The sequence below is a fragment of the Scyliorhinus torazame genome, chromosome 9 (assembly GCF_047496885.1).
Source record: "Scyliorhinus torazame isolate Kashiwa2021f chromosome 9, sScyTor2.1, whole genome shotgun sequence".
NCBI classification, from domain to species: Eukaryota; Metazoa; Chordata; class Chondrichthyes; order Carcharhiniformes; family Scyliorhinidae; genus Scyliorhinus; species Scyliorhinus torazame.
Window position 1 is genome coordinate 49,233,972 of NC_092715.1, and position 13,507 is coordinate 49,247,478.

The 13,507-nt window shown below is 45.7% G+C and overlaps 1 protein-coding gene across 1 annotated transcript in view; it reads left to right on the plus strand.

Moving 5' to 3' along the window:
• The window catches only part of LOC140429963 (organic cation/carnitine transporter 2-like), a 317,607-nt gene that overhangs the window by 67,440 nt on the left and 236,660 nt on the right, over positions 1-13,507 (plus strand). The window lies entirely within an intron of this gene.

The following is a 13,507-nucleotide window of genomic DNA, read 5'->3' on the forward strand; positions in this document are numbered from 1 at the left end:
ATCGAGTCCACTCCACCATTCAATCATGGCTGATTTCAACTCCATTTACCCGCTCTCTCTCCATAGCCCTTAATTCCTCGAGAAATCAAGAATTTATCAACTTCTGTCTTAAAGACACTCAACGTCCCGGCCTCCACCGCCCTCTGTGGCAATGAATTCCACAGACCCACCACTCTCTGGCTGAAGAAATTTCTCCTCAACTCTGTTCTAAAGTGACTCCCTTTTATTCTAAGGCTGTGCCCCCGGGTCCTAGTTAATGGAAACAACTTCCCTACATCCACCCTATCTAAGCCATTCATTATCTTGTAAGTTTCTATTAGATCTCCCCTCAACTCCAATGAATATAATCCCAGGATCCTCAGACGTTCATCGTATGTTAGGCCTACCATTCCTGGGATCATCCGTGTGAATCTCCGCTGGACCCGCTCCAGTGCCAGTATGTCCTTCCTTAGGTGTGGGGCCCAAAATTGCTCACAGTATTCTAAATGGGGCCTAACTAATGCTTTATAAAGCTTCAGAAGTACATCCCTGCTTTTATATTCCAAGCCTCTTGAGATGAATGACAACATTGCATTTGCTTTCTTAATTACGGACTCAACCTGCAAGTTTACCTTTAGAGAATCCTGGACTAGGACTCCCAAGTCCCTTTGCACTTCAGCATTATGAATTTTGTCACCGTTTAGAAAATAGTCCACGCCTCTATTCTTTTTTCCAAAGTGCAAGACCTCGTACTTGCCCACGTTGAATTTCATCAGCCATTTCTTGGACCACTCTCCTAAACTGTCTAAATCTTTCTGAAGCCTCCCCACCTCCTCCATACTACCTGCCCCTCCACCTATCTTTGTATCATCGGCAAACTTAGCCAGAATGCCCTCAGTCCCGTCATCTAGATCGTTAATATATAAAGAGAACAGCTGTGGCCCCAACACTGAACCCTGTGGGACACCACTCGTCACCGGTTGCCATTCCGAAAAATAACCTTTTATCCCAACTCTCTGCCTTCTGCCTGACAACCAATCGTCAATCCATGTTAGTACCTTGCCTCGAATACCATGGGCCCTTATTTTACTCAGCAGTCTCCCGTGAGGCACCTTATCAAAGGCCTTTTGGAAGTCAAGATAGATAACATCCATTGGCTCTCCTTGGTCTAACCTATTTGTTATCTCTTCAAAGAACTCTAACAGGTTTGTCAGGTACGACCTCCCCTTACTAAATCCATGCTGACTTGTCCTAATCCGACCCTGCACTTACAAGAATTTAGAAATCTCATCCTTAACAATGGATTCTAGAATCTTGCCAACAACCGAGGTTAGGCTAATTGGCCTATAATTTTCCATCTTTTTCCTTGTTCCCTTCTTGAACAGGGGGGTTACAACAGCGATTTTTCAATCCTCTGGTACTTTCCCTGACTCCAGTGACTTTTGAAACATCATCACCAATGCCTCCACTATTTCTTCAGCTATCTCCTTTAGAACTCTAGGATGTAGCCCATCTGGGCCCGGAGATTTATCAATTTTTAGACCTCTTAGTTTCTCTAGCACTTTCTCCTTTGTGATGGCTACCATATTCAACTCTGTCCCCTGACTCTCCGGAATTGTTGGGATATTACTCATGTCTTCTACTGTGAAGACTGACGCAAAGTACTTATTCAGTTCCTCGGCTATTTCCTTGTCTCCCATCACAAAATTACCAGCGTCATTTTTGAGCGGACCAATGTCAACTTTTGCCTCCCGTTTGTTTTTAATGTATTTAAAGAAACTTTTACTATCATTCCTAATGTTACTGGCTAGCCTACCTTCAAATTTGATCCTCTCTTTCCTTATCTCTCTCTTTGTTATCCTCTGTTTGTTTTTGTAGCCTTCCCAATCTTCTGACTTCCCACTACTCTTTGCCTCATTATAGGCTTTCTCTTTTGCTTTGATGCATTCCCTAACTTCCTTTGTCAGCCATGGCTGCCTAATCCCCCCTCTGATAACCTTTCTTTTCTTTGGGATGAACCTCTGTACTGTGTCCTCAATTACTCCCAGAAAATCCTGCTATTGCTGTTCTACTGTCTTTCCCACTAGGCTCTGCTCCCAGTCGATTTTCGTCAGTTCCTCCCTCATGCCCCTGTAGTTACCTTTATTTAACTGTAACACCTTTATATTTGATTCTACCTTCTTTCTTTCAAATTGGAGATTGAATTCGACCATATTATGATCACTGCCTCCTAAGTGCTCCCTTACTTCTTTAATCAAGTCTGGCTCATTACATAAGACTAAGTCCAGAATGGCCTGTTCCCTCGTGGGCTCCATCACAAGCTGTTCCAAAAAGCCCTCCTGTAAACATTCAATGAATTCCCTTTCCTTGGGTCCACTGGCAGTATTATTTACCCAGTCCACCTGCATATTAAAGACCCCATGATCACTGTGACCTTGCCTTTCTGACATGCACTTTCTATTTCGTGGTGCATCTTGTGCCCCTGGTCCTGATCACTGTTAGGATGCCTGTACATAACTCCCATTATGTTTTTTTTGCCTTTGTGGTTCCTCAACTCTACCCACGCAGACTCCACATCATCCGACCCCATGTCGTTTAGTGCTATTGATTTAATTTCATTCCTAATTAACAAGGCAACCCCGCCCCCTCTGCCCACCACTCTGTCTTTTCGATAGGTTATGAATCCCTGGATGTTTAAATGCCAGTCCTGAACCCCCTGCAACCATGTCTCTGTGATGCCTACCACATCATACCTGCCAGTCACAATCTGGGCCACAAGCTCATCTACCTTGTTCCGTACACTACGCGCATTTAAATATAGCACCTTTAATTCTCTATTGACCGCCCCTTTTTGTTTTCTTAGTGTGGTGGACCTTGGTTTACTGAGCCTTTCCATACACTGTGTCATATTTTGTGGGATGAGGACTATTGTAACCTCTCCTGAGTTCTGTCTTTTCGTGCTTTTTTGTATTCCTAAGCAGCTACGCTTCCCACTGATTACTTCACCTCTTGGTTCCCTGACTTTCCCTTCCCCCCTAATCTTTAGTTTAAAGTCCTATTGACTACCCTATTTACTCTTTTCGCCAGAACACTGGTCCCAGCTCGGTTCAGGTGGAGACCATCCCAACGGTATAGGTCCTCCCTGTCCCAAAACTGATGCCAGTGTCCCATGAAAAGGAACCCCTCATTCCCACACCACTCTTTCAGCCACGTGTTAACTATCGATGGACTGGTCAGGTAGGCAGCCCACTGGCAAATGGAATTCAACCTGGAAGGATGTGAGATAATGCACTTGGGGAGAGTTAACAAGGTAAAAGCTTACATTGCCAAAGTAGCGATCTGCAAAGTATTGAAGATCAGAGGAATCTTGGAGTGCATATCCACAGATCCCTGAAGGTGGCAGGGCAGGTAGATAAGGTGGTGTATAAAGAGGTGTATAAGTAGGCATATGGGATACTTGCCTTTATGAGCTGAGGCATAGGATATAAGAGCAGGGAGGTTATGCTGAGCTTGTATAAAATGCTGGTTAGGCCGCTGGTGCGCTGCATGCAGTTCTGGTCACTGCGTTATAGGAAGGATGTTTAGCACAGGGATAAATCACTGGCTTTGAAAGCAGACCGAGGCAGCCAGCAGCCCGGTTCAATTCCCGTACCAGCCTCCCTGAACAGGCGCTGGAATGTGGCGACTAGGGGCCTTTCACAGTAACTTCATTTGAAGCCTACTTGTGACAATAAGTGATTTTCATTTTCATTTCATTTCATTTCATGTGATTGCACTGAAGAGGGTGCAGGGAAGATTCACCAGGTTGTTGCCTGGGCTAGGGGATCTGAGGTATGAGGAGAGATTGGAAAAACAGGGGCTGTTTCTCTAAGGCACAGTGAAGGTTAAGGTGGGACCCGATAGAGGTGTATAAGAATATGAGATGCATTAATAGGGTAGATAGGACACCCTGGGTGTCCTTACTTAAAGGATATTACTGCATTAGAAGTTGTTCAGAGAAGGTTCACTCAACAGGTTCCTGGGATGAAAAGTGTTGCAGCGAACCTCGGAGACCACATGACATCCTCGTCTGCGTCTCGGAGGCCGCGTGACTTCCCAGCCAGTGGAATGAGAGCGCGCAGTTTCAGCTGGAGAGCCGGCCTTTAAACCCCACAGTCAAGGTGTGGGCGGCAGGGGGGCAGAAGTTGTTGTTTTAGAACCATAGAATCCTTATGGTGAAGAAGGAGGCCATTCGGCCCATCAGGTCTGTACCGAGCCTCTGAAAGATCATCCTACCTAGGTGCGCTCCCCTGCCCTATCTCCATAGCCCCGCCTAACGTGCACATCCCTGGACACCAAATGACAATTTTAGCACTTCTTTGGATTGTGGGAGGAAACCGGAGCACCTGGAAAAAACCCATGCAGACACGGGGAGAATGTACAAACTCCACACAAATAGTCACCCAACGCTGGAATTCAACCCGAGTCACTGGAGCTGTGAGGCAGCAGTGCTAACCACTGTGCCGCTATGCTGCCCCACGTTTTGTTCATAAAATAGCCACATGTAAACAGGCGGCGTGGAGGAAAGAAATCGGCTGTCCGATTGCAAGGCCAAGAGAGGAAGGTCTTTCCACGACTCCATGGCAACATGCTATCGCTCCTCATGTCAACATCTACCAACAAGGCCTCCTGTGTCACACCTGTGAGCTCTCTCTCTTCCATGGTTCCCCATCTGTGTAGATCCTACTTTCAGCCAGTGCCACTACAGGAAGTTCGTGACTGGAATGTTCCAATGGGTGCAACACCCCTTAAGAGGGATAGACTGCATTTAAGAGGAATAGGTTAGATATGTATCACACGCTATCAGAACATGCTGATAGGCCTCCTGCTAACACTCAGCCAGACAGCAGCGCAGGCCCCAATGTCACAATCACTTTAGCTATGAGGAGCGGTTGAATAAACTCGGTTTGTTCTCACTGGAACGAAGGAGGTTGAGGGGCGACCTGATAGAGGTCTACAAAATTATGAGGGGCATAGACAGAGTGGATAGTCAGAGGCTTTTCCCCGGGGTAGAGGAGTCAATTACTAGGGGGCATAGGTTTAAGGTTAGAGGGGCAAGGTTTAGAGTAGATGTACGAGGCAAGTTTTTTACACAGAGGGTAGTGGGTGCCTGGAACTCGCTACCGGAGGAGGTGATGGAAGCAGGGACGATAGTGACATTTAAGGGGCATCTTGACAAATAAATGAATAGGATGGGAATAGAGGGATACGGACCCAGGAAGTGTAGAAGATTGTAGTTTAGTCGGGCAGCATGGTCGGCACGGGCTTGGAGGGCGGAAGGGCCTGTTCCTGTGCTGTACATTTCTTTGTACTTTGTTCGTTGTAAACACGGAACAAGCACCAGGCTTGCATGTAGCCTTTCCGAATGGGCGTGGGAAGATAGTGAATCATGGTCCCTGTGCTTAAAATGGGTTTACTGAGTTTTTAACCCAAGGAGTTGTGTCCATATTGTTCCGAGAAAATGAGAGATCAATGGACTGATGGTGACACATTGAAGTTGCAGGGAATAGAAATATCATTTGAGACAGTAGAGAGTGTACGGAGGATCAAAGCACCCAAAAAAAATTCAAATGGCCACTGAGAATAGTATTAATAAATAAGGTTGTGACAGCGATAATCTTTCAGACACTAAGCTTTGTCTCAGTCCAGCAGCATGAAAGAGATTTTAAAATGACCGCAAACAGCCAAATTGTACAATTATCTTTGTTGGACTTGGCAGGCATTTATTTCTCCCTCCTATCTATTTATTTGTTCCTTAACATAAAGTAAAGATACACAGAGTTGCTTTGGAGTTTGGAAATCTCTGGAATGCACATAAAAACTTTGGAGAGAATTCTCAACAATTTCACAAAATACTGAGGTGTAATAACCTCGCCAAAGTCAGCTCTCCAGCAATACACCCTATTATTAAGGCAACAAAATAGACCACAGGGGTGGCTTAGAGCATGAGTGCAAACCTGGGGACCTACTGAATACTGGCTCCTGCTGTTCATTCCCCATTGGGCGAGCTCCCGCCTGCTTAATAGGGGAATTCATATTCCACGAGGCCCAAGGAGAGATCTATTGATAATCCTCCATGTCCTTCATTGCCACTATCACATCCCTTCCTGCTCAAGTCCATTTTTCACCCAGTACACCCGCCGCAAATAAGGCCCTTCTTCCTCCTGTGATCGGTCTGAGGTCAGTCGAGGGTGCAACCGGATCTGGAGGTGTGAACCAAATTAGGGACTTCTGCTTCCGGAAGGAGCATCGAAAAGTTACCAGCGCATATTCGTCTTCGGGGTCTGCTTCAGTTGGGACATCAACTTCCTCTCCTTCCATCTTAGAGCCCATTTCCTCGTTATTGGGGGGGACAGATGGGTTGCCTTCGACCTGCTCCCCAGTACTAGTGGCAGCCACATCCATGGCTGGTAACGAGACTTGCTACTCAGGTGGCCCAGGTGTTTCTTTACAGCCTTACCCTGGACCTTCGCTTTGAACAATACTGGCCCTGTTTTCTCCATTATCACCCCAGGGACCTAGCCAGAACCATCTCTGAAGTTCATCACGTAAACCAGGTCGCCTGGCTTGAATGTTCTTTTGGTCCTTGCAAAATCACAATTTCTTTTCTGGTTCTCTTGTTGGGACTCCACCACCCCCCCGCCAGGTTTGTGAACAGTAGGCCTAGTCTTAGAACAAAGAACAATACAGCATATGAACAGGCCCTTCGACCCTCCAAGCCTGCGCCAATCACGTGTCCTATCTAGACCAAATGTCTGTATCCTTCTACACCCCATCTGTTCATGTGCCTATCCAGATAAGCCTTAAAGGTCGCTAAAATATCTGCCTCAACCACCTCACTTGGCAGTGCATTCCAGGCCACCACACCCTCTGTATAAAAAACTTCCCCCGTACATCTCCACTGAACCTTTCCCCCCTCACCTTGAACTTGTGCCCTCTTGCGATTTTCAATTCTGCCCTGGGAAAAAGCCTCCAACTGTCACCTTATCTATACCCCTAATAATTTTATAAACTTCTATCCAGTCACCCCTCAGCCTCCGTCTTTCTAGGGAGAACAATCCCAGTTTATTAAATCTCTCCTCATAGCTAACACCCTCCATACCAGGCAACATCCTGGCAAACCTTTTCTGTACTCTCCCCAAGGTCTCCACGTCCTTCTGGTAGCCTCCACGTCATTCTTGTACAAAGCTGCCATCCCATTACCTGTACCGCTGGGACAATCCCTGTTGTTGTGTGAGGAATGGTCCTATAGTCGAATAAAAATCCTGCCAATTTGGTCTCTATGGAGGTTGTTTCTTCGTGCCGATTTTAAAAATCCGCACCGTCCGTTCTGCCAACCCTTTTGACGATGGGTGATAAGGTGCTGTCCTGATGTGTATGACGCCATTGGATAGCATGATGTTTCGATGAAGGCTGCACGGTTATCGGAAACCTGGACTTCTGGTATTCCAGGTATGCAAAAACTCTGTCGGAATTTCTCGATTTTAGTGTGGGAGGTGGTAAGGCCCATGCGGTGCACCTCCAATCATTTGGAGGGCAAAAGACACGGAATCCATAAAGGGCCTGGCAGAGTGCACGTGCACTCACACCCATGGCCTGCCTGGCCACTCCCATGGATATGGAGGCTGAAGGAGGGAATTTCTGATTCTCCTGGCAAAGATCACATTGTCTCACTGAGTCTGAGTCAAGGCCGGTCCATCAGATGTGACTCCTAATGTGGCTCCGGAAGCTAAAGAAATTTGGCATGTCTCCATCAACTCTCACAAACTTCTACAGGTGTGTCATAAAGAGCATCCTATCCAGCTGCATCACAGCTTGGCATGGCAACTGTTCGGCCCAAGATCTCAAGAAACTGCAGAGTGTGGTGAACTCAGCCAATGCATCACACAAGCTTGCCACCCCCACATTGATTCTGTATACACCTCACGCTGCCTCAGGAAGGCAGACAGCATTGTCAGAGATCCCTCCCACACAGGCTTTGCCTTCTTCCAGACCCTTCCATCAAGCAGAAGATGCAGAAGTCTTAAGACCCGCACATCCAGACATAGGAACAGCTTCATCCCCACAGCTACAAGACTCCTCAATGACTCTCCCTCGGAATGATCTGTTCCCTGTAAGAACACTATTCACAACACCCTATGCTGCTCTTGCACGTGTCGTATTTGCTGTTTTGGCCCTTGTTCCGCACTGCAACAATTACTTATTTGTTGATGTGTACTTTTTCGCATCCACTGGAGCTATCCACTATTCTTTTTTGTCTACTGTGTATGTACGTATACGCTCCCTTGGCCACAGAAAAACACTTTTCACTGCACTTCGGTACATGTGACAATAAATCAAATCAATCAATCAATCAATAATGAGCATTTTCATTTTTGATACTCCAGGATGGCTACTTGGTGCGCCACAGTAGCACAGTGGTTAGCACTGTTGTTTCACAGCACTAGGGACCCAGGTTTGATTCCCAGCTTGGGTCACTGTCTGTGCAGAGTCTGCACGTTCTCCCCGTGTCTGCGTGGGTTTACTACGGGTGCTCCGGTTTCCTCCCACAAGTCCCAAAAGATGTGCTTGTTGGGTGAATTGGGCATTCTGAATTCTCCCTTAGTGTATCCAAACAGGCGTAGTAAGAGTAGCGATTAGGGGATTTTACAGTAACTTCATTGCAGTGTTAATGTAAGCCTACTTGTGACACTAATAAAGATTATTATTATGTAGTTCCATAAGTATTGAGCACCGCCCTGGGCGAAGGACAACTGCTCAGGACTCCCAACGAATGACACCGTCTTCAATACTGAGTTCATCCTTCTTGGTCAGATAAGGCTTAATTTTCCGAGGGTTGTCCTCGAACTCATCCATGATCATGTGTTTCAATTTAGACACTGTTGCATCTCTTTGCATCGAGGCCTTAATTTTCCTTCAATAACAAAGGCACTAAAAAAATGAGGGTCATTATGACCTCTTCCAATGCTGGTAAAGGAGCTGGATTTGTGGGCAACAGGAGATGACTCAAGGCATTGGTGTTAACTATCTGGGTTCCCAGATAATGCTCTAAAAGATATTCATAAGCTGCAAGTAACAGGGCCCAACTTTGTATCCGGGCCGAGACAATGTGTGTGTGGCGGGGGGGGGGGGGGGGGGGGGGGGGGGAGGATTGCCTTATCCTCTTTAAAAAGTGCCAATAAGGGCTTACTATTATGAATTGCCTACAGTAGACATACTGGTGAAATATTTTTACACCAAAAACAACCGTCAAGCCCTCCTTCTCGATTTGAGAATACCTCCACTCGCCATCCGAGAAGGTCATGCATGCATAGGCTTTGAGCCTTTCCATTCCTTCTTTCCAGCAGTGTGAAAGTACCACCTCAACACCATAAATGAGTTCCTTCTTGGCATCAAAATGGGCCAATCAGTTGGATGACATCTATTGTTGTCTAACTTTGTTGAAAGCCTCCACCTGTGACGCTTCTCAAGACCATTTCTGGTACTACCACAGCAGTGTATGCAAGGGGGCCAACAAGGAGGCCAAATTCGGGATAGATTTTCCATAATAATTTACTAATCCCAAGAAAGAAAGTGTTTCTTGGAGTCGGTGTATCCTCGATGGCCTTCACTTTGTCCTCTATTGGATTCAAACCCTTTTTATCAGCCCGATACCCTCAGTAGGTAATTTTGTTTGTTTGGAAGCACATTTTTCCCTCTTCAAGTGCACCCCAGCTCTTGAGAATCTCCGCAAGAATTCTTTTAGGTTCCCAACTGTTCTTGCTCCAAAGACCCCATGACCAGGACATCATGCAACTACAGAGCCACTTTAGATAATCCTTGGTGTATGTTCTCCGTGACCTGTTGAAATATCCCATTTCAGGGATAGGGTGCAGGTGTGGGGCTTAAGTGGGGTGCTCTTTCCAAGGGCTGGTGCAGACTCAATGGGCCGAATCTGTAAATTTGATGTTCTATGTTCTATATTCCCTAGCATTCTTGGGGCCATCATTGCATTTACTTGACTGCCAGGTTATTCGAGTTGAGCTCTGATTTTGTCATGGACTATTTGGCATCTTATTTACACAGGTGCCTTCAGTTAAGTAATGGTCACTTTTACACAAGGTCCCTCTCCCTAACTGGAGGGCATTGCTGTCTGGCATCCCTTGTAGCTCCTGAGCCCCTTTTCCTGCATGTTCCAGTGATAGAGCTATTTCGTCATTTAAAACAAAATTCAGATTGGGTTCTGCCAATAACTTTCTCATATTGTTTATTCCGCATACCAATCTCTCTTGCAGCATGTCGACCTGGGATGATCTGGATTCACAATGTTTTGCTAATTTCCGTAATCTGACCAAATGTTTGGTGATGGGTTCCCCCAGGATTCTCCCTGTTGTGTTAAAACAGTATCTCTGGAGTATAACAGAGGGTTTTGAGTCATAGTGTTTTTTTCATCAAGTCTGCTAACTCGTTAATAGTCTGGATAATTCAGACTTTTTAGCGTACTGAATGTCGGAGCCCGATATGCAGTCAGTAAGATCACTTTCTGTTTTTCATCTCCCTCACTATTATTGGCCTGGAAGAAGTAAGTATGCGCTCTGTGTACTGGGTCCAGTCTTCTCCCCTTACATCATAAGCTTCAGGTTTACCGAAGGGGGGCATTTTCTTTTCTTACCGGAGAAGCCATTTGTTTTCAACAATGAAAGTTGCCCGAAGAAAAAAACTTGTTTACTCCTCCTCGCCAGTGTAATAACCTCACCAAGGCCAGGCCTTCCAGCGCCACACTCTTTTATTAAAGCAACAAAAAAGCCCTCTGCCGTGGCTTACAGCACATCAGTCCAAATCCGGGGACCTACAGAATACCTGCCTGGGTTGAAGCAGCAGGTTTTAAGCTCCAACTGCATATTCCCTGTTGGGTGAGCTCCCGCCCAACTAATCGAGGAATTCATATTCCACGAATCCCACAGGGAGATCTAGGGATGACCACCCGCCCCCTACCCCCCCCCCCCCCCCCCCCCCCCCCCCCCCCATGTCCTTCGTGGTCACCGCAATATGAGACATTTTTATATTGCTCTAACATTGCATTCTGCGTCTTCATCTGCTACGGTCCTCAGCTCTGGAATTCCCTCCCTTGATGAAACCTCTCCACCTCTCGATCTCTCTTTCCCTCTTTACGATTCACCTTAAAAACTATCTGTTTGACTAAGACTGCCTGATAATTTCTTATGTGGCTCAATGTCAAATCTTGTATGATAACAATTAAATGAATCATTTAGGAATGGTACGAGCTGAGGTTATTCATGAAGGCTCTGCCTTCTCAACCTTGTCCCTCACCTGAAGTGTGGTGACCCTCAGGTTAAATCACCACCAGTCAGCTCTCCCCCTCAAATGTGAAAGCAGCCTATGGTCACCTGGGACTATGGCGACTTTACCTTTACCCTGTTAAAGATGCAGTAAAAATAGGAGATGTTGAAAAAAATACTTTTTAAAAATCCTTCATATTTTCAAAAGCGATAACTTGGTGATTAATTATCACAGCTCAAAATACATTATATGCAATTTTAATCGAACTCTCCTGTGCAGCCTGATTATAAAGATTATTATTTAAGTTACTGAAATTTGCTTTTTAAAAAATATACAAAACTATTTTTTTGTTATTTTGGGGTATGTCAGACAGGCTCTTTGTTGAATTAAAACAAAAATCAAGTTTAAAAAAAAACCTTTTCGTGTCTTTTTCGCCCAAAAGAACCAGCTTAATTTTGGGGGTCCCCTTCATAGAACATAGAACGATACAGCGCAGTACAGGCCCTTCGGCCCACGATGTTGTACCGACATGGGAAGTCAAAAAACAAAAGCCATCTAACCTACACTATGCCATTATCATCCATATGCTTATCCAATAAACTTTTAAATGCCCTCAATGTTGGCGAGTTCACTACTATTGCAGGTAAGGCATTCCACGGCCTCACCACTCTTTGCGTAAAGAACCTACGTCTGACCTCTGTCCTATATCTATTACCCCTCAGTTTAAGGCTATGTCCCCTCGTGCTAGCCATTTCCATCCGCGGGAGAAGGCTCTCACTGTCCACCCTATCTAACCCTCTGATCATTTTGTATGCCTCTATTAAGTCTCCTCTTAACCTTCTTCTCTCTAACGAAAACAACCTCAAGTCCATAAGATTTTCCCTCCATACCAGGCAACATCCTGGTAAATCTCCTCTGCACCCGTTCCAAAGCTTCCACGTCCTTCCTATAATGAGGTGACCAGAACTGTACGCAATACTCCAAATGCGGCCGTACCAGAGTTTTGTACAGCTGCAACATGACCTCATGACTCCGGAACTCAATCCCTCTACCAATAAAGGCCAACACACCATAGGCCTTCTTCACAACTCTATCAACCTGGGTGGCAACTTTCAGGGATCTATGTACATGGACACCGAGATCCCTCTGCTCATCCACACTTCCAAGAATTTTACCATTAGCCAAATATTCCGCATTCCTGTTATTCCTTCCAAAGTGAATCATCTCACACTTCTCTACATTAAACTCCATTTGCCACCTCTCAGCCCAACTCTGCAGCTTATCTATGTCCCTCTGTAACCTGCAACATCCTTCCGCACTGTCGACAACACCACCGACTTTAGTATCGTCTGCAAATTTACTCACCCTCCCTTCTGCGCCCTCCTCTAGGTCATTTATAAAAATGGCAAACAGCAACGGCCCCAGAACAGATCCTTGTGGTACGCCACTTGTAACTGAACTCCATTCTGAACATTTCCCATCAACCATCACCCTCTGTCTTCTTTCAGCTAGCCAATTTCTGATCCACATCTCTAAATCACCCTCAATCCCCAGCCTCCGTATTTTCTGCAATAGCCTACCATGGGGAACCTTATCAAACGCTTTACTGAAATCCATATACACCACATCAACTGCTCTACCCTCGTCTACCTGTTCAGTCACCTTCTCAAAGAACTCGATAAGGTTTGTGAGGCATGACCTACCCTTCACAAAGCCATGCTGACTATCCCTAATCATATTATTCCTATCTAGATGATTATAAATCTTGTCTCTTATAATCCCCTCCAAGACTTTACCCACAACAGACGTGAGGCTCACCGGTCTATAGTTGCCGGGGTTGTCTCTACTCCCCTTCTTGAACAAAGGGACCACATTTGCTATCCTCCAGTCCTCTGGCACTATTCCTGTAGCCAATGATGACATAAAAATCAAAGCCAAAGGCTCAGCAATCTCATCCCTGGCTTCCCAGAGAATCCTAGGATAAATCCCATCAGGCCCTGGGGACTTATCTATTTTCAGCCTGTCCAGAATTGCCAACACCTCTTCCCTACGTACCTCAATGCCATCTATTCTAATAGCCTGGGTCTCAGCATTCTCCTCCACAACATTCTCTTTTTCCTGAGTGAATACTGACGAAAAATATTCATTTAATATCTCGCCTATCTCTTCAGACTCCACACACAACTTCCCATCCCTTCCTGAAGTGTCT